The sequence below is a fragment of the Hyla sarda genome, chromosome 2, assembly GCF_029499605.1.
Source record: "Hyla sarda isolate aHylSar1 chromosome 2, aHylSar1.hap1, whole genome shotgun sequence".
Taxonomy (NCBI): domain Eukaryota; kingdom Metazoa; phylum Chordata; class Amphibia; order Anura; family Hylidae; genus Hyla; species Hyla sarda.
This window is the reverse complement of record NC_079190.1, coordinates 324,756,385-324,776,578: the sequence shown is the minus strand read 5'-3', so window position 1 is coordinate 324,776,578 and position 20,194 is coordinate 324,756,385. Positions and strand designations below refer to the sequence as shown.

The 20,194-nt window shown below is 43.0% G+C and overlaps 1 protein-coding gene across 2 annotated transcripts in view; it reads right to left on the bottom strand.

The window, feature by feature from the left end:
• The window catches only part of SLC6A17 (solute carrier family 6 member 17), an 84,831-nt gene extending 75,317 nt beyond the window's left edge, over positions 1-9,514 (bottom strand). The window contains exon 1 of one of the 2 annotated variants that reach the window (XM_056557926.1): positions 9,333-9,514. The gene's annotated coding sequence lies outside the window, so the exon portion shown is untranslated. The other variant, XM_056557924.1, reaches the window with a different exon arrangement.
• Between the last annotated feature and the right edge of the window lie 10,680 nt (positions 9,515-20,194).

Sequence of the window (20,194 nt, the reverse complement as noted above, 5' to 3'; positions counted from 1 at the left end):
CTTGTAACTAAGATGAACACCTTGGGATGAGGCCAGAAGAACAACCAAGATAAAGAAAAGGTTGGAAGCAAGAGTTAAAACATATGAAGAAATATAGACTGTGCAGAAGGACAGATAAATCCGGATTTTTTTGGTAGAATAGGGGGATGGCAACATAAGTGAACTATGGCCAAGAAAGAAATTAATGCTTAATATGCTAATATATACAGACGCAATACTCAAATAACCAATCAAAATATAACATGATGATTTTGACATGATAACTAACCTCCCCTTTTTGTCAAATGTAAAAACCAATGTACTTCTGTATAATAAGGAGAACTCCTTGGGACAGCTCCTAAGCCAGTATGCTGAGAAGGAGATATATACCAACATTTTGTCTGGTGTTTATTTCTTGTGTCGACACTCAGCAGTATACAGCATCAGTCACGCACATTTTAAGGCCTAACCAGCAGCCAACCTTAACACTATCACATATAATATATCAAATGTTTCCAGGCATTTTGCTGTTAACCCCTTAAGGACACAGGGTTTTTCGGTTTTTGCACTTTCGTTTTTTCCTCCTCACCTTTTAAAAATCATAACCCTTTAGATTTTGCACCTAAAAATCCATATGATGGCTTATTTTTTGCGCCACCAATTCTACTTTGCAGTGACATCAGTCATTTTACCCAAAAATCTACAGAAAAATGGGAAAAAAAATCATTGTGCGACAAAATTGTAAAAACGCAATTTTGTAAATTTGGGGGCTTCCGTTTCTATGCAGTACATTCTTCAGTAAAAATGACACCTGATCTTTATTCTGTAGATCCATACGATTAAAATGATACCCTACTCATATAGGTTGGATTTTGTTGTAATCTGGAAAAAATCATAACTACAGGCACGGAAATTTATACGTTTAAAATTGTCATCTTATGACCCCTATAACTTTTTTATTTTTCTACGTATGGGGCAGTATGATGGCTCATTTTTGGGGTACGGGAGCACCCGGTTTGCCCCTCCCCCCGCCGGATCCGGCACCCGTATGTACAAAACGTGGTGTGAATACACCCTAACAGAGAAACAATGTGGATCTATCTATTGAACAGTATTCAACCAAATGGAATGAACTGCAAGACTGATTTGATCTTACACTACTGAGCTCTAAATACCTGTATGTCTCTTTTTTCTTCTTCTTTTTTGTTATTTTGGAGTTCCTTTCTTTTTCTTTTTTGTTTGTTCTTTTTTTTACTATGTACATAGGTGATAAAGTTTTTTGAACCTTCTTGGAAGTTCCCCCTCCCTTTGTCTGAAGGTGGACCTTGTTACTTGTTGAATGAACATGCATGCCATGACTAAGGGTCTATGACCCTAAATGCGTTGACGTGAAGGGACCCTCTATCCATGCTGGTAACTGCTGTGATATCGCCTTTTGCACTCCTTATACCTGCTTTTATTATGGAATTTTAAAGATATCAATAAACTCCGGATTTTATGGTGCTGGCTCTTTCACCTGTTGTGCAAAGAATTTCAGACACCCTAAAGCTGCATTACCACTTGGCTTTTTTTTATTTATTTTTTTATTGCAGCTTCAGTTTTTGATCCAAAGCCAAAAGTGTATTAAAAAAAGGAATGGGAAATATAAAGGAACTTATACGTCTCCTTCCTCATGGACCCTGGATGCAGCCTAAATGATATAGAAAACTTGTAAGACCTTGACCTTTCTTCTATTAGCTGGCCAAAATCATTGTCCAAATAGTTTTAGCAGTTGTAGAATTATGTTGAACCATATTTCTTGAGAATCTTGGACATATTTACTCCTAATTGTTTGTCAACTGGTCGAGAAACATCTATTGATCACAAAAAATCAGCAGAATTGCCGTATTCTTCAGCTATCTTTCTGTATCCTTGCACAGATGATCAATATTTCCTGTGTTCTAGTTGCATCTGCTCCTGCATGTTTTATAGAAAGTCAAGGTTACAGCTTTTCTTGTCAATGTGCCGTTACAGTAGCTTTCAGTAACTTTCTTAATTTGTTTGATTTTACAGTAACAGTTCATGAATAGACCCAGTGATGTGATCAGCATATGACTAGTCTAGCCTATGTATAATGCTTTAAGTTATGTAAAGCTTTATGCAATGGTGTGTCATAACACCTACTATTTATGGTACTGAAAAGCACTGTCACAAGAATTAGTGGTTCTATACTTTCTTTACTGTATTTCCAGAATACTCACAGATAGACAGGTACAGGGGCGTAGCTGAGGGAGGGAGGGGGTCAAGCAGGTCATGTGACAGAAGAGTGACAGCCCAGCCAAATGGGCAAGTTACTTTAGTTTAATTGTGGGTCTGACTATATGTTGTCCCCTCTGCTGGCAGGTGGGTGGTACACACCTATCCGAGTTTCGACACAGCCTCCCCTTAGCATCATGGTTAGAGCGATTACTGTCAACCTCAGACAGCTGCATGTTGTGTTTTCTGGGTCAAACACAGGTGTGAGGGCTGCATTCTGCTTCCGTTGATGCAGCCATTTTCCATTTTTGCTGTTTTGTTTTTTTCTGCCTCTTCTTCTAAGAGTCATAACTTTTATGTTTCCATCCACAGAGTCATATAACCATGAGGGCTTGTCTTTTTGCAGGACCATGTGTACTCTTTAAAGGGAACCAATCATGAGGTTTAACCAAATACAACGCGTGGCAATGCTTTATATATGGTAATATCTTCTTACTCAACATACCAGGGGGGACTTCATATCCTTACCATCCCTGCGTACCTACCCGCAGGGATGGTAAGGATATGAAGTTAGTAAGTCTTCCCCGCCAACCCCATAGGTAGTCCCCTTGGCAGGGAGCTATATTTACCTAGTCCAGTCTTCTCTGGCTGTAATCACGCCCCCTAGGCGTGACTGACCGCTCTGTTCCCTAAGCAAATGGAGCAGAGCGATGATGCGTACCCGGCCTGTCAATCACTAAATTGCCGTTTTTGAGCCAAAGCCAGAAGTGAGAGGAAAGGGAAATATAAAGGAAGGACTTAGACTCCTCCTTCATCATGGTTCCACTTCTGGCTTTGGTTTAAAAATTGCAGTGGCAGTTTTCCAAAAAAAAAAAGGAAATGCAGCTTAAATGATATATATCTCATTAGACCTTGGCCTTTCTTCTATTAGCTTGTCAAAATCATTGTATGAGTAGTTTAGGCAGTTGTAGAAATATGTTGAACCATAATCCTTGAGACTCTTGGACATATTTACTCCTAATTGTTTGTCAAATGGTCAGAGATATCTATTGATCACAACAAACATCGCAGTTGCCGTATTCTTCAGCCACCTTGCTGTATCCTTGCACAGACGAACAATATTTCTTGTTTACTTCTTCCTACTGGATCCACTTTTGGCTTTGGCTAAAAAACTGAAGCGGCAGCTTTCCAAAAAAAACACCAGAAAAAACCTTTGTGGAAACCTAGCCTAAATCTCATTTTGGACAGGCAAATCTAGTGTTATGTCCGGTGGGGATCAGTACAGACCTGAATCTCATCCCACTGCACCACACTACTTAGATTATTCCCTAAATTGTGACTCCCAACTGGCACTCACTGAGATCAGAGGGCATCAGGGAAATAAGACGGGCCAGGATAGCAATACACGGGCAAGGAAGTAGACCACTCAGCAGATGAAAGGGCAGAGTCAGGACAAGCAATGGTCAATCCAGGCGAGTTGCATAGTACAAAGTCAGCAGACAAGGGCAGTTGAGGTCACAAGCAAAGGGCAGGTGAGATCAGATGACAGAATATTACAGGGTTAGGAATGCTAGTGAAGGGAATATCCACAATCAAGGCAACTCAGTTAGTGAGCTGACTGTTCAGATCTCCTGCAATCGGGAGGAGTGAGCACCGGCCCCGCAGCTGAATGGAACCCAGAGAGATATCATAACAAAATAAAGGATTAAAAGGATCCTCTACTCAATTATTGTGAGTGCAGGGCAGCATCACCGGATCCTTCATGCTGCCCTTACTCTCATCTTTTTAGACCACACATGCCCTGTAGCAAAATAATAGAGATTTCCAGTGCCACATGACCCGAGCGATCAGCCAAATTAGTGCTTTCTTGTTTGCTGGCCATTCTTTGGGTCTTTTGCACAATGCACAAATTGTCCTGTTCAGCTGCTAACCATTTATGTCATCCCCTGAAGGCTTTATTCCCATGTAGTATTTTGGTCAGTACATAGAAAAAAAGTTGAACATCTTTCCATTATGATTTTTTCTCTGTGTACATTCCACTACTGGTATTATCTACAAAAAAAAAAATACTGACCATAATAAGGCCCCCAATACAGTAGTCCCTCAAGTTACCATATTAATTGGTTCCAGGACGACAATTGGATGTTGAAACCATTGTATGTTGACATCATAACTCTATGAAAACCTGGTAATTGGTTCTGAAGCCCCAAAATGTCATCCAAAAATAGGAGAAAGTGATGATTAAAGAAAAATAAGCAGATAATTAATATAGATAAAGCAAATCCTTATATATAAAAGTAAGAAAGAACTGCTGGGAGCTGTAAATCACTGTCTATGTCAGTGTTTTCCAACCAGGGTGCCTTCAGCTGTTGCAAAACTACAATTCCCAGCATGCCCGGACAGCCTTTGGCTGTCCGGGCATGCTTGGAATTGTAGTTTTGCAACAGCTGGAGGCACTCTCGTTGGGAAACACTGGTCTATGTAGAGGACAGGAGCTTCTTCAGGGTCCTGTACAGTACACGCAATGTCTTCAAAAAGTAAAATGGATAAAATGGAGCTGCCCTTTCTTGGTGTCCAAGCAGCTAACCATGGCAGGAGTTAAAAGTAGTACAGAACATGAAATACCTCCCTGTACTGTAGGGGGCGCAACCAGACAGCCAGTCAGTGCATACACTTTAAGGGTGCGTTCCCACACGGCGTATACGCAGCGTATTTCAAGCTGCGCAAAATTCATGGCAGCAGCAGGAAATACGCTGTGTATTCCTTGCTCACTATACACACAGGGCTTTCCGGTGGCAGCCGTATGCGTGTAGTGATTTTTGCCGGCGTGACTGTGACGTGCGGCTCCGCCTCCAAAACTCACTGCACACATAGGGCTGCCGCCGGAAAGCCCTGTGTGTATAGTGAGCAAGGAATACGCAGCATATTTCCCGCTGCTGCCGTAAATTTTGCGCTGCGTATACGCCGTGTGGGAACGCACCCTAGGAATACAGAGGTTTTACCAGTGAATTCCCATTCCGATTGGTCGGTTCTTCCAGCCATTGACATGTTTTGCAGATTCCATAGCATTGTATGTTGAGTCTGGTTTCAAGTTACTATGGTCCAGAAAAGACCATTGTATGTTGAAACTATTGTATGTTGAGGCCATTGTAAGATGAGGGATCACTGTACTATGTGTGAACCCGGTTTAAGCACATGGCTATTTTACAGATTTTTTTTGTAATAAAAGTGTAATATATGGAACCTGTACGACAGCACTTTTCGCAGCTATGGAGTTGTGAAGAGTGCTGCCATCCAGGTTCCATATATCAAAAATCCAATCCCCACTCATGTCAGACACTGCTACAGTTCTGGCACTCTTCTCATCGGGTGTCTTCATGAGGTTATGGGAGGTTATGGCATACTTTTAGAAAATAGATAAACACAAAAAAATAACACAAAATAAGTAAGGAAATTGATCTAAATATACCATCAACAAATAACAAGTATTAATAGAATTGCTCCAAAACTCCGACACATTCAGATGAACAATTAATTTGTAATATTAATTATTAATTATGTTCCATTTCAATGGCTCTTGAGAAGCTTTTTGGCTGTGTCTGTGCAGCAATTAATGAATGTTCGCCTGTAGTAACAGCACTGTGAATTATTCCTTCTATCTGTTCATAAAGCAAAGCACATGGATTTATAGGCTAAAAGAGCACCGAACAACATGCATGGCTATGTGAGCTGTAATAACATACACTGTAAATCAAATGTGTACAAGCCTATTACAGTTCCCAGGCAACAAAGCAATTACTGAATTATAGCTGACATGAATTTACTATTAAATGGTCTTGTCGACACACAGGGGCATGTTAACTAAGCAATGCTCTGTGAGTAAATCCTTCACACAAGACGAAGATTATAAATTTGTCATTTATGGCATCAGTAAAAATACATGGTTGCTAGAGAATATTTTATAGATAAAGGTTTGAGGGGACTTCTTAATAGACTGACATGGGGGGATCACAGCTGCAGAGGGGCCGCATTTGGTAACATTCATACATTTTGCTATATAAACACAGTACGTATTTAATTACGCTATAAATTACAATTCGTATTGCAGCAGACTATTTATTTAAAGGGGTACTCTGGTGGAAAACATTTTTTTTTTTTTTATCAACTGGTGCCAGAAAGTTAAAAAGATTTGTAAATGACTTCTATTAAAAACATCTTTACCCTTCTAGTACTTTTTAGCCACAGTATGCTACAGAGGAAATTCTTTTCTTTTTGAATTTCTTTTTTGTGTTGTCCACAGTGCTCTCTGCTGACACCTCTGTCCGTGTCAGGAACTGTCCAGAGCAGGATAGGTTTGTTATGGGGATTTTCTCCTGCTCTGGACAGTTCCTGCTACGGACATCAGGTGTCAGCAGAGAGCACTGTGGACATGACAAAAAAGAAATTCAAAAAGAAAAGTACTGGAAGGATAAATATTTTTTTAATAGAAGTTATTTACAAATCTGTTTAACTTTCTGGCACCAGTTGATTTAAAAAAAAAAAAAAATGTCTTCCACTGAAGTACCCCTTTAACCCCTACAGGACCCATGACGTACCGGTATGTCATGAGTCCGCTCCCGTTCTATAACCCGGGGCCACGGCGTGACCCCGCATTATAGCAGGTCGGGCCCAGCCTCTAACAACGGCCGGGACCCATGGCTAATAGCGTGCGGCACTGATCATGGTGCCGTGCGTTGGTAACCCTTTAGACACAGCGTTCAAAGTTGAACGCCGCGTCTAAAGTGAAAGTTAGCTCAGGGGGCTGTTTGGGATGTCCGCGGCGTCCCGAACAGCTGTGACAAAGCAGGAGGGTCTCTTACCTTGCCTCCTCGCTGTCCAATCGCCGAATGACTGCTCAGTGCCTGAGATCCAGGCATGAGCAGTCAAGCTGCAGAATCATTGATCAATGGTTTCCTATGAGATCAGTGTGTGCAGTGTTATAGGTCCCTATGGGAGCTATAACATTGCAAAAAAAGTGAAAAAAAAGTGAATAAAGGTCATTTAACCCCTTCCCTAATAAAAGTTTGAATCACCCCCCTTTCCCCTCCCCCCCCCCAAAAAAAAACCAGTGTAAATAAAAATAAACATATGTGGTATCGACGCGTGCGGAAATGTCCGAATTATAAATATATATCGTTAATTAAACCACACGGTCAATGGTGTACGCGCAAAAAAAATTCCAAAGTCCAAAAAAGCGTATTTTTGGTCACTTTTTATATCATGAAAAAATGAATAATAAGTCCTATGAATACAAAAATGGTACCGTTAAAACTTCAGATCACGGCGCAAAAAAAGAGCCCTCATACCGCTCCATACGCAGAAAAATAAAAAGTTATAGGGGTCAGAAGATGACAATTTTAAACATATACATTTTCCTGCATGTAGTTATGATTTTTTCCAGAATTACGGCAAAATTAAACCTATATAAGTAGGGTATCATTTTAATCGTATGGACCTACAAAATAAAGAGAACGGAAGCTCCCAAAAGTTACAAAATGGCGTTTTTCTTTTAATTTTGTCTCACAAATATTTTTTATTCCGTTTCGCTGTAGATTTTTGGGTAAAATGAGTGAAGTCATTACAAAGTAGAATTGGTGGCGCAAAAAATAAGCCATTATATGGATTTTTAGGTGCATAATTGAAAGAATTATGATTTTTTAAAGGTCAGGAGGAAAAAAACGAAAATGCAAAAATGGAAAAACCCCGGGTCCTTAAGGGGTTAAAGCTATAAGACCCTTTTAATGGGAAATTTAGCTCAGCTATCAAAAAAAGAGAAGGGTTAATATCCTATAAAGTACAGTCTGCAAGACATGTATATATATATATATATATATATATATATATATATATATATATAATAGGATAGCGTAAATCAGTGGTCTTCAAACTGTGGCCCTCCAGATGTGGCAAAACTACAATTCCCAGCATTCCCAGCAACATAATGTTATATACTATAAGGCAGTGTTTCCCAACCAGGGTGCCTCCAGCTGTGGCCAAACTACAACTCCCAGCATGCCCAGACAGCCGTTGGCTGTCCGGGCATGCTGGGAGTTGTAGTTTTGCCACATCTGGAGGGCCACAGTTTGAAACCGCTAGCGTAAATCCTCGGAGGCATGTGTGTGTGTCTTACAGAGGAACATAAACATAATGTTATATACTATAAGGCAGTGTTTCCCAACCAGGGTGCCTCCAGCTGTGGCCAAACTACAACACCCAGCATGCCCGGACAGCCTTTGGCTGTCCGGGCATGCTGGGAGTTGTAGTTTGGCCACAGCTGGAGGCACCCTGGTTGGCAAACACTGCTATAAGGGCACATTTCCCTACAAGGCCTTACTTTTCCCCCACATATCCTGCTCCTGCAATCTACAGGTGGTATAGGATGGGCAGCACACTGCTGCCAGAACTGCCCATATTGATGCCATGCCCACACATGGTATTGGCAGAACTTCCTATTAGGAAGCAATATGTTGTAGTATCATTCCACACAGCAAGTCATTACAGACATAAATGTTTACAGACATAATGGCCATTTTTATAGAAATATTGTATAATGTACATTTATACGGAAATAGTTCCCTATCCATGAGGAGAGAGACGACACCCCGGCCCTGGGCTGTACCCAATGTCATGGCCGCGGGGATGAAATATTCACCTCAGAGAATGGGACTCAAGGTCACACAATGAAAGGCATGGCTGGGCACGTCACTGCTCCAAGGTGGCATTATCTGGAGCCCTTCACCTAACACGTTCTCTCTTATCACTCACCCCCCACCAGTGGTGCCAGTGTGCCCAGCGCAGGTGAGGGCATCCTTCAATGTCACCCTAGGGCACACAAGCTATGGACGGTGCCTCCTGCCAGTCAAAACGCAGCAGCGACTAGTAGAAAACGCGGCGCCCTTACCGTTTGCATGTGATGCTGCGAGGACGGATGCGGCTGGATGAATGCAGGTAGGAGGGACCGTGCTCCAGGACCAAGGCTGTGAGGAGAGGGGACCATACACTAGGGGGCCAGAGCACGCAGGCGTGACGTCATCACCCAGGACCACCAGACCACTCCCAGGACCACAGGGTCGCCTTACCTGCCTGCCTGAAGACACGCGCCTGCTTCCCTCATCAGTGATGGAGGCTGCTGACGCAAAGCTTGAGTCATCCAGAGATGTTTGTCACTTGTGAATGGAGAAGTGTGAAGCGAGTGGATGGGGGAGGACAGTCATGGGATTCTGGATGGAGGGCTGGCTGGCTGGGAGGCTAAATATGGAATAATCTTACTGGGCACATTTAAAGGGACATGACATAAAATGTATTCTGAAATGGAAATTCACCAAATATTCGTTTTCTGCACAGCCTGCTGGTCATTTAGGCTAGGTTCACAATACCGAATTTCCGCCTGCAATTCCGCTTTGAAATTCCGCTTGCTAAAATGTACTGTATAATGAATGGGTTTCCGTTCACACATTCACACTTCGGAATTTGTGAACGGAAAATCTGCTTGGAAATTTCCGCCTGAAGAATGGCGTTGCTCGTTTTTCAGTCTTAAGGCTAGGTTCAGACATCGAGATAGTCCGTGAATAGGTTCCTCTCAAGAAGGCGCTGGTACCCGGGGATAGAGGTAAAGTTCTTTTATTTGCAACGCGTTTCGATCCCGAACCGGGATCTTCGTCAGGCAGATCGAAACGCGTTGCAAATAAAAGAACTTTACCTCTATCCCCGGGTACCAGCGCCTTCTTGAGAGGAACCTATTCACGGACTATCTCTATTGCTACTTACCGGACTGACGAGCGTCTCACCGGGCTTGTTCCTCGTGGCAGCGGTTTCCCTTTACCTTCCACACACTGATGCTACTGTAGGTGTTGTGCTCTGAGCGCAACACCTAGGGGTAAGAACCCATCTTTATGTTAACTTCTTTCATTGTTTAACGGTCCTCACTAGGGGTGCACCTCCTGTGTTTTTTTTCGTTTGTAATAGGTTCAGACATCGGAATCTCCGGGCAGAAAATTTCCAGCCGAAGATTCCGAGTTCCGCCTGCTCCGACTGAATTAGTCGGCGCTAGGACCGCACGGACACTGCAGTCTCCTATAGACTGCTACGTGTTCCGCTAGGATTTCCGCCTGAAGAAAGAGCAACCCCTTTCTTCAGGCGGAAATGTTCTAGCGGATTTTTCACTTCACAAATTCCGAAGTGTGAATTTGTGAACGGAAAGCCTTTCACTACACTATGCATTATAGTAAGCGGAATTTCTGCCGGAAATTTCAAGGCGGAAATTCCGTAGTCTGAACCTAGCCTAAATGCTCGCAGAACACATTGCTGCCTATTGGAGACTGCAATGTCCGCGCGGTCCTAGCGCCGACTGATTCACACGGAATCTCCGGGCGTAAATTTTCTGCCCGTAGATTCCGTAGTGTGAACCTAGCCTAAGGGTTAGTGTGCCTGGAAGTATCGCTGCAAAGTGGAGGCTGTGTACCAGGGCTGCCAGCCTAAAATTTAATTTTTTCGGGACAAAAATTGAAATCATGGACAGCCAATGTTTAAAAAAAATTATTGTCAAACCATAATGAATATTAAAGGGGAGTGATATTAAAACTTAACTTTTACTAGTATTATAAATAAAACACAAGATAGCGAATGTTCTATTGGTAATATGTTACCATCAATTTGACGCAAAATATAGAGACAACTGTTAAATATAGTCGCAAATTCTCATTTATCTTATATATACAACAATAGTCCCTATCCCAATGTACACGTCTCCATATGCTGACCGACGCGTTTCAGACATGGGTAGGGTGTCTTCCTCAGGGGCAAAGAAGGAGGCAGTGACCTTGTAAGAAATTCACTATTGCATATAGATTTAGCACAAACCAGAGTCGCCAATACAGTTGTGACTCTAGTTATAGGTATTTATTGCTTGTCATAGCACATAATCAATATTGTGAGCAGTGTCAGCCTATGGTCCAGTCTGATGACCTGTTTTGGCTCCTGCGTCTGTGCTCCAATATGCGCTAACCCGCTGTGGCGGGGAGCCGAGCAGTTATGCCGGCTTCCGAGCGCACGTTCTCATATACGTTGATTGGGGGCACTGCATACTATAGGTGATTAGATGCCTGATCCATCTTTTTCCATTATCAAACCATAATGAATCATGAAGATTATAAGGTCTACATGTTAATAGTTCAATATACTGATATAATATCATTACCAGCATTACCCTGAACTGTAAAATGATGACAATTACCGTCGCAATGCCCTGCTAAAGTACAACAGTCTAAAAAAAACTTAAAAAAAAAACTTTTTCCCACGGACACTGGAAAAAAGTCCCATATTTTTAGAGGCTTTCGAGGCATGTCTGAATAGTGGTCAATGCTGGTGTGTAGTGAACCCTGATGCATCTTACAGCGAGTAAGAATTTGGAAAATCATTGGTGTATTGAAATACAATGAGATATCACATTTGTGTGGTAGAAACATTGAAAAATTAGCACCTAATATTCTTTACTTATTTTCACCTTGGAAACCACATCAGCAGGATATTTGTTGGAAACTCAAACTTTATAAGTTCAGTTTAACATTATATTTTCAAATATCTTATATTATTTCTGGTTTCTGTAGTGTAGTGGTTATCACGTTCGCTTAAAGGAGTACTCCGGCGCACACTTTTTTCCTTTTATCCCGTCCGGGCTGCAAAATAAAAGAAAACAAACTTTCTCTTACCTGCCAACGAGCCCCCGGAGCTCCGGTACACTCCGGTACAGGTGTTCGGTCCCCGGGCTGTATTCTTCTTACTTCCTGTTAGCCCGGCACGTCACACGGAGCTTCAGCCTATCACCGGCCGAGGCGGGACATCGCTGCGCCCGGTGATAGGCTGAAGCTCCGTGTGACCTGCCGGGCTAACAGGTAGTAAGAAGAATACAGCCCGGGGACCGAACACCTGTACCGGAGTGTACCGGAGCTCCGGGGGCTCGTTGGCAGGTAAGAGAAAGTTTGTTTTCTTTTATTTTGCAGCCCGGACGGGATAAAAGGAAAAAAGTGCGCGCCGGAGTACTCCTTTAATACGCAAAAGGTCCCTGGTTTGAAACCGGGCAGAAACATGGGCTTTTCCTCTTCTTATATTTTAAAATGTCTATGGGGGAGATTTATCAAAACCTGTGCAGAGGAAATGTTGGTTTTTCACAGGCCTCTTTAAAAATGAAAGAAGCAAGCTGATTGGTGACTATGGTCAGGTGACCAACATTTCCTCTGGTTTGGATGAATCTCCCCCTATGTCTATAGCTTGAGCTGCCTCACCAGGAAAACTTCTTTCCATATGGCCTTTTAGCAGAGGTGTAGCTTGTAGCTTCTGGGCCCTGATGCAAAACCTGCAACAGGGCCCCATATGCCAATTATAATACTGGTCTTTAATGGGGAAGAAGTGCTTTGGGGACCCCTTAGACACCAGTGCCTGGTGCGACTGCTACCTCTAGAGCCATGCCCCTGCCTTTTAGGGCAAATGGGCATCATTTAAGAATTAGATGATTCTTTATTGAACATTTGACATTGTTGACTAAAGAAATCCTTGGTTAAACAGATTGTCATTCTCAAAAGACCAAGGGGGAGATTTATCAAGAAATGTCTATTTTAGATCAAATTTCCACCTTTTTTTGTCTATACTTTGATTAGCGTGCACCTTATTCATCAATAGTGCGCAGTGTAATGATGAATAAGGCGCAGCTCTCTTTTACCGTGAAAAGTTGTCTAACGTACATCTTTTCTACGAAAGAGTCAGACCAACAACCAGAGGCTTTGGTTCTCAACCTGTGGTACACGTACCCATAGGGGTACGCTAAGGGTTGAGCATTGGTATGCGAAAGCACCGACAAATACTGGTCATGCACTGGCAAGTACTTGTCAATGCATAGCCGGGCAAACCTCCAGCTGTTGCAAAACTACAATTTTCAGCATGCTGTGACAGAAGGGCATGCTGGGACTTGTAGTTATGCAACAGCTGGAGGCACACTACTATAACTTTCAGCATGCCCTTTGGCTGTCCGTGCATGCTGGGGGTTGTAGTTATGCAACAGCTGGAGGCACACTGGTTGCAAAACACAGTTTGTTACATAACTCAGTGTTTCCCAACCCATGTGCCTCCAGCTGTTGCAAAACTAAAACTCCCAGCATGCATGGTCTGTCAGTGCATGCTGGGAGCTATAGTTTTGCAACAGCTGGAGGCACACGGGTTGGGAAACACTGAGTTAGAAAACAGATAATGTTTCCCAGACAGTGTGCCCCCAGTTGTTGCAAAACTACAACTCCCAGCATGCCCAGACAGCCAAAGGGCATGCTGGGAGTTGTAGTTTTGCAACAACTGGAGGAGAACAGATTGGGGACCACTGTGTAGTGGTCTCCAAACTGTGGCCCTCCAGATGTTGAAAAACTTCAACTCCAAGAATGTCCAGACTGCCTAGGCATGCTGGGAGTTGTAGTTCGGCAACATCTGCAAGGCCAGATGTTACAGAACTACAACTCCCAGCATGCCTTGACTGTCTGGGCATGCTGAGAGTTCTAGTTTTGCAACATCTGGAAGAGCACAGATTGGAGACCACTGCACAGTGGTCTCCAAACTGTGGCCCTCCACATGTTGCAAAACTACAACTCCCAGCATGTCCAGACAGCCAAAGGCTGCCTGAGCATGCTGGGAGTTGTAGTTTTGAAACTCCTAGAATCAGCAACGAAGATTAGTGATGATCTTCACTGCTGCCTCTGATGCCACCGCCACTGCCCCATTGCCTCCCCCTTCCTTGGTTTTATAATTACCTGTTCCCAGGGTCCGCGCTACTTCTGGCTCCTGCGGTGTCCTGCACTATTGCTGTGAGCTGCGCAGCGCAATGACGAGTGACGTCCTCAACATGACGTCACCGCCAGGACGCCACTGGAGCCAGAAGTAGCGCGGGCCCCAGGAACAGGTAATTATAAAACGGGGGATGGGGGAGGCAATGGGGTAGTGGCGGCAGCGGTGGTTGGACTAGGAAGCACCCCAGGACAGGCAGGGGGAGAGAAGCGGGCGGCGGTCTCTGGCCCTGCAAAAGCCGCTGCAGTTCATTGATTTAAAGCGCCCGCTTTAAATCATTGATCTGCAGCGGCTTCTGAGGGGGGAGGGGGGAGAAATAGCCGATAACTTATACCGGAATATTGGTATAAGTTATCGGCTATCAGGCTGGTAACAACAGGACTTCTGCCAGTTAACCCGTGCAATGCCGCGCATCGCTGGGTTAACTGAATGCCGTCTATTGACGGCGGAATGCGCGAAAGACCTGCGCAATTTGCCATCTATAGATGGGATTCTGCGGGAAGGGGTTAAAGGTTGAATTGTGGAAGGTAGAAATTATTCTCACGCCTTCTGGTAGGTGGTGTAGCTTTGCGCCTAAAAATGTACCTTTGCGCACAAAATAGCGACTTTTGACAAAAGTCGCAAATGATAAATACGTGACCACTGATAAATACGTGACCACTGCATGGTCAAAAAGAAAAAGTTCTACAGGTAGGCAAAAAGAGTGAAACTGTCTATATCAAAAGGAGCATAACAGTCTCAAAATATGCTGCTTGCACCTGAACTGCGCCTAAACATAGACCAAAAAAAATGCTCTAAAAGCAATGCTAAATCTCCCCCCAAGCGTCACTCTAGTAGACCCAGCCATATGTTAAAAGGTTGGCAATTCAGTTGAAAGTTGCATCTCATGGGAAATCTACACTACTTTGTATTAAAAGCACCTGCTTGTTATGTAGGTCCCACTTGTGCCACCCAAACCTATAGAAGTTCTCCATTACTGAGATACTTATCTGCCATTTATCTTCCTAAGTTGCCAGTCCCCACTTTTAAAACTTCCTGTTCTCCATTCCTATGCACAGGAAATGCCTGCTTAGCCAATCACTAGCCACACCGGTGACCCACCCCAGCCGGTTATTGCTGATCAGCCATTTCCTGCAATGATGAATCTGAATTTATGCTTTGAGCATTTTCTACCTTGATCTGATAGCATGTTGGCGGAATAGGTTTACTACCTTTTTAGGACTTATTTGCTTTTCTTGTATTACATATACTCCTCATACTGATGATTCTATTGTAAAATGTTTATATGTTTGCCATTCTTTGTAGTCTTGTAAAAATACAAATTAAAATTTTTTATAAAATATGTCGAAAATAATAAAAATGGATGTCCTGTAGGGTGCAAGGTTTGGGCTTAATTTCCAGAACATTCCACAGATGCTTAGTTGGACTGAGATCTGATTACTTACTGATTACTCATAAAATATAGACCATTTCTCAACATTTTTTGTTGTTTGACAGTGTGCACTAGCCTGCTAAAATAGGTGTGCTTTGTCTACAGCAATCTTTAGGTAGGTGGAACATTTCAAAGTAACATCCCTATAATGCCGTTACCCAAAATTTCCAGTAGAACATTGCCCAGAGCATCACACTGCCCATACTGGCTTTCAGCCTTCCAATTATGCATACTGGCACCATATGTAAAAGAAACTGTGGTTCATCAGACAAGGTCACCTTCTCCCACTAATCCATGGTCCAATTCTGAGGCTCAGGTGCCCATTGTATGCGATTATGGCAGTGGACATTGGTAGGCATGCCTCATATACAACAACTTGTGATGCATGATGTGTTCCGAGAGCCTTTTATCATAGTCAGCAGTAACTTTTTGACAACATGTACTACAGGTGCTCTTCTATGGATGCAGGCTAGATGGGCTAGCCTTCACACCCTGCACAGATCAACAAGCCTTGGATGCCCATGACCATAGTTTACCAATTATCTTCTTTTGGTTCTCTTCTGGTAGGAACACATAACTCCATACTGAAGGTATTCAGAGCACTTGTGCGTCTAGAGAAAAGAAAACTAAAGGTCTAATGGTGGTGCGCACAGTACTGGTGACAGGAAGCGACCACGGACATCATGGGAAAAAACTTGATAAAGAGAGTAGAAGCTCTCAAAATGTGTTGTCCTTTTACAACTACTAGGCACACCTTTGTACAAGCATACAAAGGTGTTGAGCTCTATGCCCAACACCATCAGGTAAGAGGCACCAGGCAACGCCTTCTCTTGTTCGGCTTTTTCTGCATATCTACTGCACATAACTCTATACTGGAACACATGGATTTTTGCACACCAGTTTAAATAAAGTATACTCTAGAGTTAGAACAAATACAGTACAAAGAGAAGTGACCAAATGGATAAGGGGCATGCAACATCATAGTTGGAAGGGAAAGTTAAAAGAATTACATTCATTGAGTCTTGAGAAGAGACATCAAAGGGGCACATGATCAATTGTACAAAAATAAGGTCAAAAGCGGTTTCATGTGAAACCCTCTCAAATAACAAGGGAACGGTCCCTTCATTTTGTAGAGAAAAGGTGACAAATCTTCATTATCATAACTGTAAACCTGTGGAATGGACAACATTATTTGCTAGTTATAGCAGTTCAACCAGTCAATACATTTTCTTTATAAATGCAGATTGGTTTATACCTTATGGATATTTTATCTTCCTACTGATCAATAGGGACAAATTACTAAAGTTAACCCACATTCCTTCTCTTCATGTCCCTTGATTTAACTTAAAGGAAAACTGACAGCCTGGTTACCCACACTAAACCCAATATTCTGTGTTAAAGTGCCCCTGCATAAAAAAACTGTGTCCACTTACTTTAATTGGTGGATTAGTTGCAGTGTTATGTCTGTTTCCTTATCTATCGCTATTATGGTGCTGTGCTCAATGGAGGCGGGGAGCAGGCTTGCCAAGCTCCACTGCCTCCTCAATTCATTGCCCGGCCTGCCCCCATGATGAATATTCACATGTCTTCCATCTCCCAACACTAGGAAGTGAGAGCCTGCCGCTACCTCACTACACCCGAAAGTGCCTGGCACCTCAATCGCAATAGATAAGGAAACGGCATGACTCTGCAACTACTCCAACAATTAAAGTAAGTGACCACTGATTTTTATGCTATTCACCTGCACTATAACCCAGTATATTGGGCTTAGCGCAGGTGAACAGCCTGTCAGTTTCCCTTTAAAGGACATATATCATTTTGCAACCATAATATTTATTAAACTTTCCATTTGGAGATGCTGTGACCCAGTCACCTAGGGGGAGATTTATCAAAACCTGTCCATAGGAAAAGTTGCTGATTTGCCCATAGCAACCAATCAGATCGCTTCTTTTATTTTTAAAAAAGGCCTCTGAAAAATGAAAGAAGTGATCTGATTGGTTACTATGGGCAATATAGCATCTTTTCCTCTGGACAGGTTTGGATAAATCTCCCCCCTAGTCATTACAATCTGGCCCACGCTTGCCTGTTTCTCCTGCTTGCAGCACATTTACTAGCTGCCTAATATATCCCATCCCTCTACAGGTGTCATTTAACAAGCAAGAAAAATAAATAAACCAAGCTCACGAGTCATGACTAAGGATCATGATGTAGCGGTCCAAAAGGCATTGGCTTTTGTGGAGTGCCTGTACATCCTGATTTTATGTTTTTGCAATAATTTTTTAACAGATAAAGTTTTTGTTTTTATGTATAACGAACACCGGAGATACTCATTTTACTTACTGCAATTGTAACAAGATAATCAATGTTATTTACTTTAAGCTTCAATTTAAGTTTTAATGTTATGGCCAAACAGTGTATGTCTAGCTGAGGCTTCTGAAGCCAAATCCATGGTAGTTAGATGACTGATAAGGCAACTTCAATTTAAAGGAAAATGGTCACCCGTATTTACCGATACACCGGGTTATAGTGCTGGTGAACAGGAGACCAATGCAGGGTCTTGAACTACTAAACCTACCTGCAGTCCGGAGCCCCAATCTGCCAAAGGTCCCCCTCTTCGAGCGCTGAATGGCGCTTTGAGGCGGGCCGACAGCTAGATTTAAATATTCATAAGCGCTGGTCACGTGAACGCTCGTGCCTACCGAGTGCTCACGTGACCAGCGCTTATGAATATTTAAATCTAGCTGGCGGGCCCCCCTCAAAGCGCAAGTCAGCGCTGGAAGAGGGGACCTTCGGGGGATCGGGACTCTGGACTGCAGGTAGGTCTCCTGTTCACCCGCACTATAACCCGGTGTATCTTTAAAAAGAAAAATAAGAGAGTGCATAGAGTAATGCAAAAAATCTGTCAAATTCATAAACCTAGTGGCACAGATTTATCAAATTGGGTGGGAAAAAAACTGGAAAGATTTTCCCACAGCAACCAATCACAGCTCAGATTTCATATCTTAACAAGCTCTGATAAAGTGAAAGTTGAGCTGTGATTGGTTGCTGAAGGAAAATCTCTCCAATTTTTCTCTCACACTGTTAAATCTGGGCCAGTGTATTTCTGGCAGAGAGGCCTTTGAGGCATTCCCTCTGGCATAAGTGCCCTGGTGTGACTGTTTCATGTACACCCCTATATCTAAGGATGCAAGGTTCTGCTAATATTTGTGTTTATTACATTATTATCCAGACAATCTATTGTATATTCAGTATTCACTGTTTATGCTATATAACTGGAAAATGGTCATCCTGTTCCCGCACACTAAACTCAATACACTGGGTTACAGTGTGGGTTAACAGGAGACCGATGAGGGGTCACTGATTAATATATGTACCTTTGGTCCCGAGATAAGTCCCACCGACGATCCGTGACCAGCAACTCCACGTCACTAGGACGTGAAGTCGGAAAATGAATATTCAAATTGAGCTACAGTGCGCAATTCAGAGAAGATAGAAGTGGATCTTTGGTGCAACATTTCTCTGAACCGAAGGTACGCATATTAGTCAGTGACCCCTCACCGGTCTCCTGTTCACCCGCACTATAACCCAGCGCATGACCGTTTTCTTTTGGACTTCTTTTTTACATACCTAAATACCCTTGGTGGAATATTGTTATTTAAATAAAATAGATCAGTGTTCTGTGACTACAAGCAGCATGTTTTATAGTTCATATAACCAGTGCAAAACATTATTGTCATAATGAACAAAAACACAGTAACCTAAATTAAATGGTATTCTGTACAATCGTATTCTGTGTGATCAACACCATTCCCAGCGTAGGTAGTGAAACAGAAACCAGGTGCTGCAATATTAGACAGTATTATTCAAAATAAGTACTAAATGTTTTCACTGTATTTTCAACTATTACAGTACCTGAAGTGGGCATAACATACACAGGCTATGACTAAATTGAGCCAGGAGGACATGCATGACTGTGACCCAGGTTCAGAAAAAGCTCTGTTGGTAGAGGTTAGAGAAAGGGTCCTCCCCACCCTCCAGTCCTTAAAATACAGCATGTTTGTTGTCAGATTAAAATTATTTATATAGATGTCACCTGTACATCTTTTTCCCCACCACTTTCTAGCGAAGTTTATATTCCCCACTTACCCACACTTCAAGCTCTTCCACACATGTGCAGTTGTGTAGGGTGCATTCTTACTTACCCTCACCTCTTAAAGGAGTACTCCAGAGCATAGATCGCGGGGGGTCCGAGTGCTGGGGCCCCCCGGGATCTCCTGGACGGGGCCGCGGCAGTCTGCCGGAAGGGAAGTTTTGTCCTCAGCAGAAAGCCACGGCAGACACTCCCCCTCCATGTATCTCTATGGGATTCATGGAGGGTGTGTGTCGGCCGCCGCATCATGCGGGGACGGAACGCCCCCTTTCCTGTAAATTGCCGCGGCCCCGTACCGAAGATCGCGGGGGGCCCCGGTGCTTGGACCCCCGCGATCTATAACTTATCCCCCATCCTTCGGATAGGGGATAAGTTATTTTGCACTATAGATGTCCTTTAAGCCCTCCATGACTGCTGTACATAGCCCTTTACATCACTCAAGCAGAGGCTGGGAGGTGAGGATAAGCGAGGGCGCATGCCAGACTGTGGCACTTAAGCAGGGAGCTCTGCCTCATTGACACTTGGCTGAGAAGTTTGGC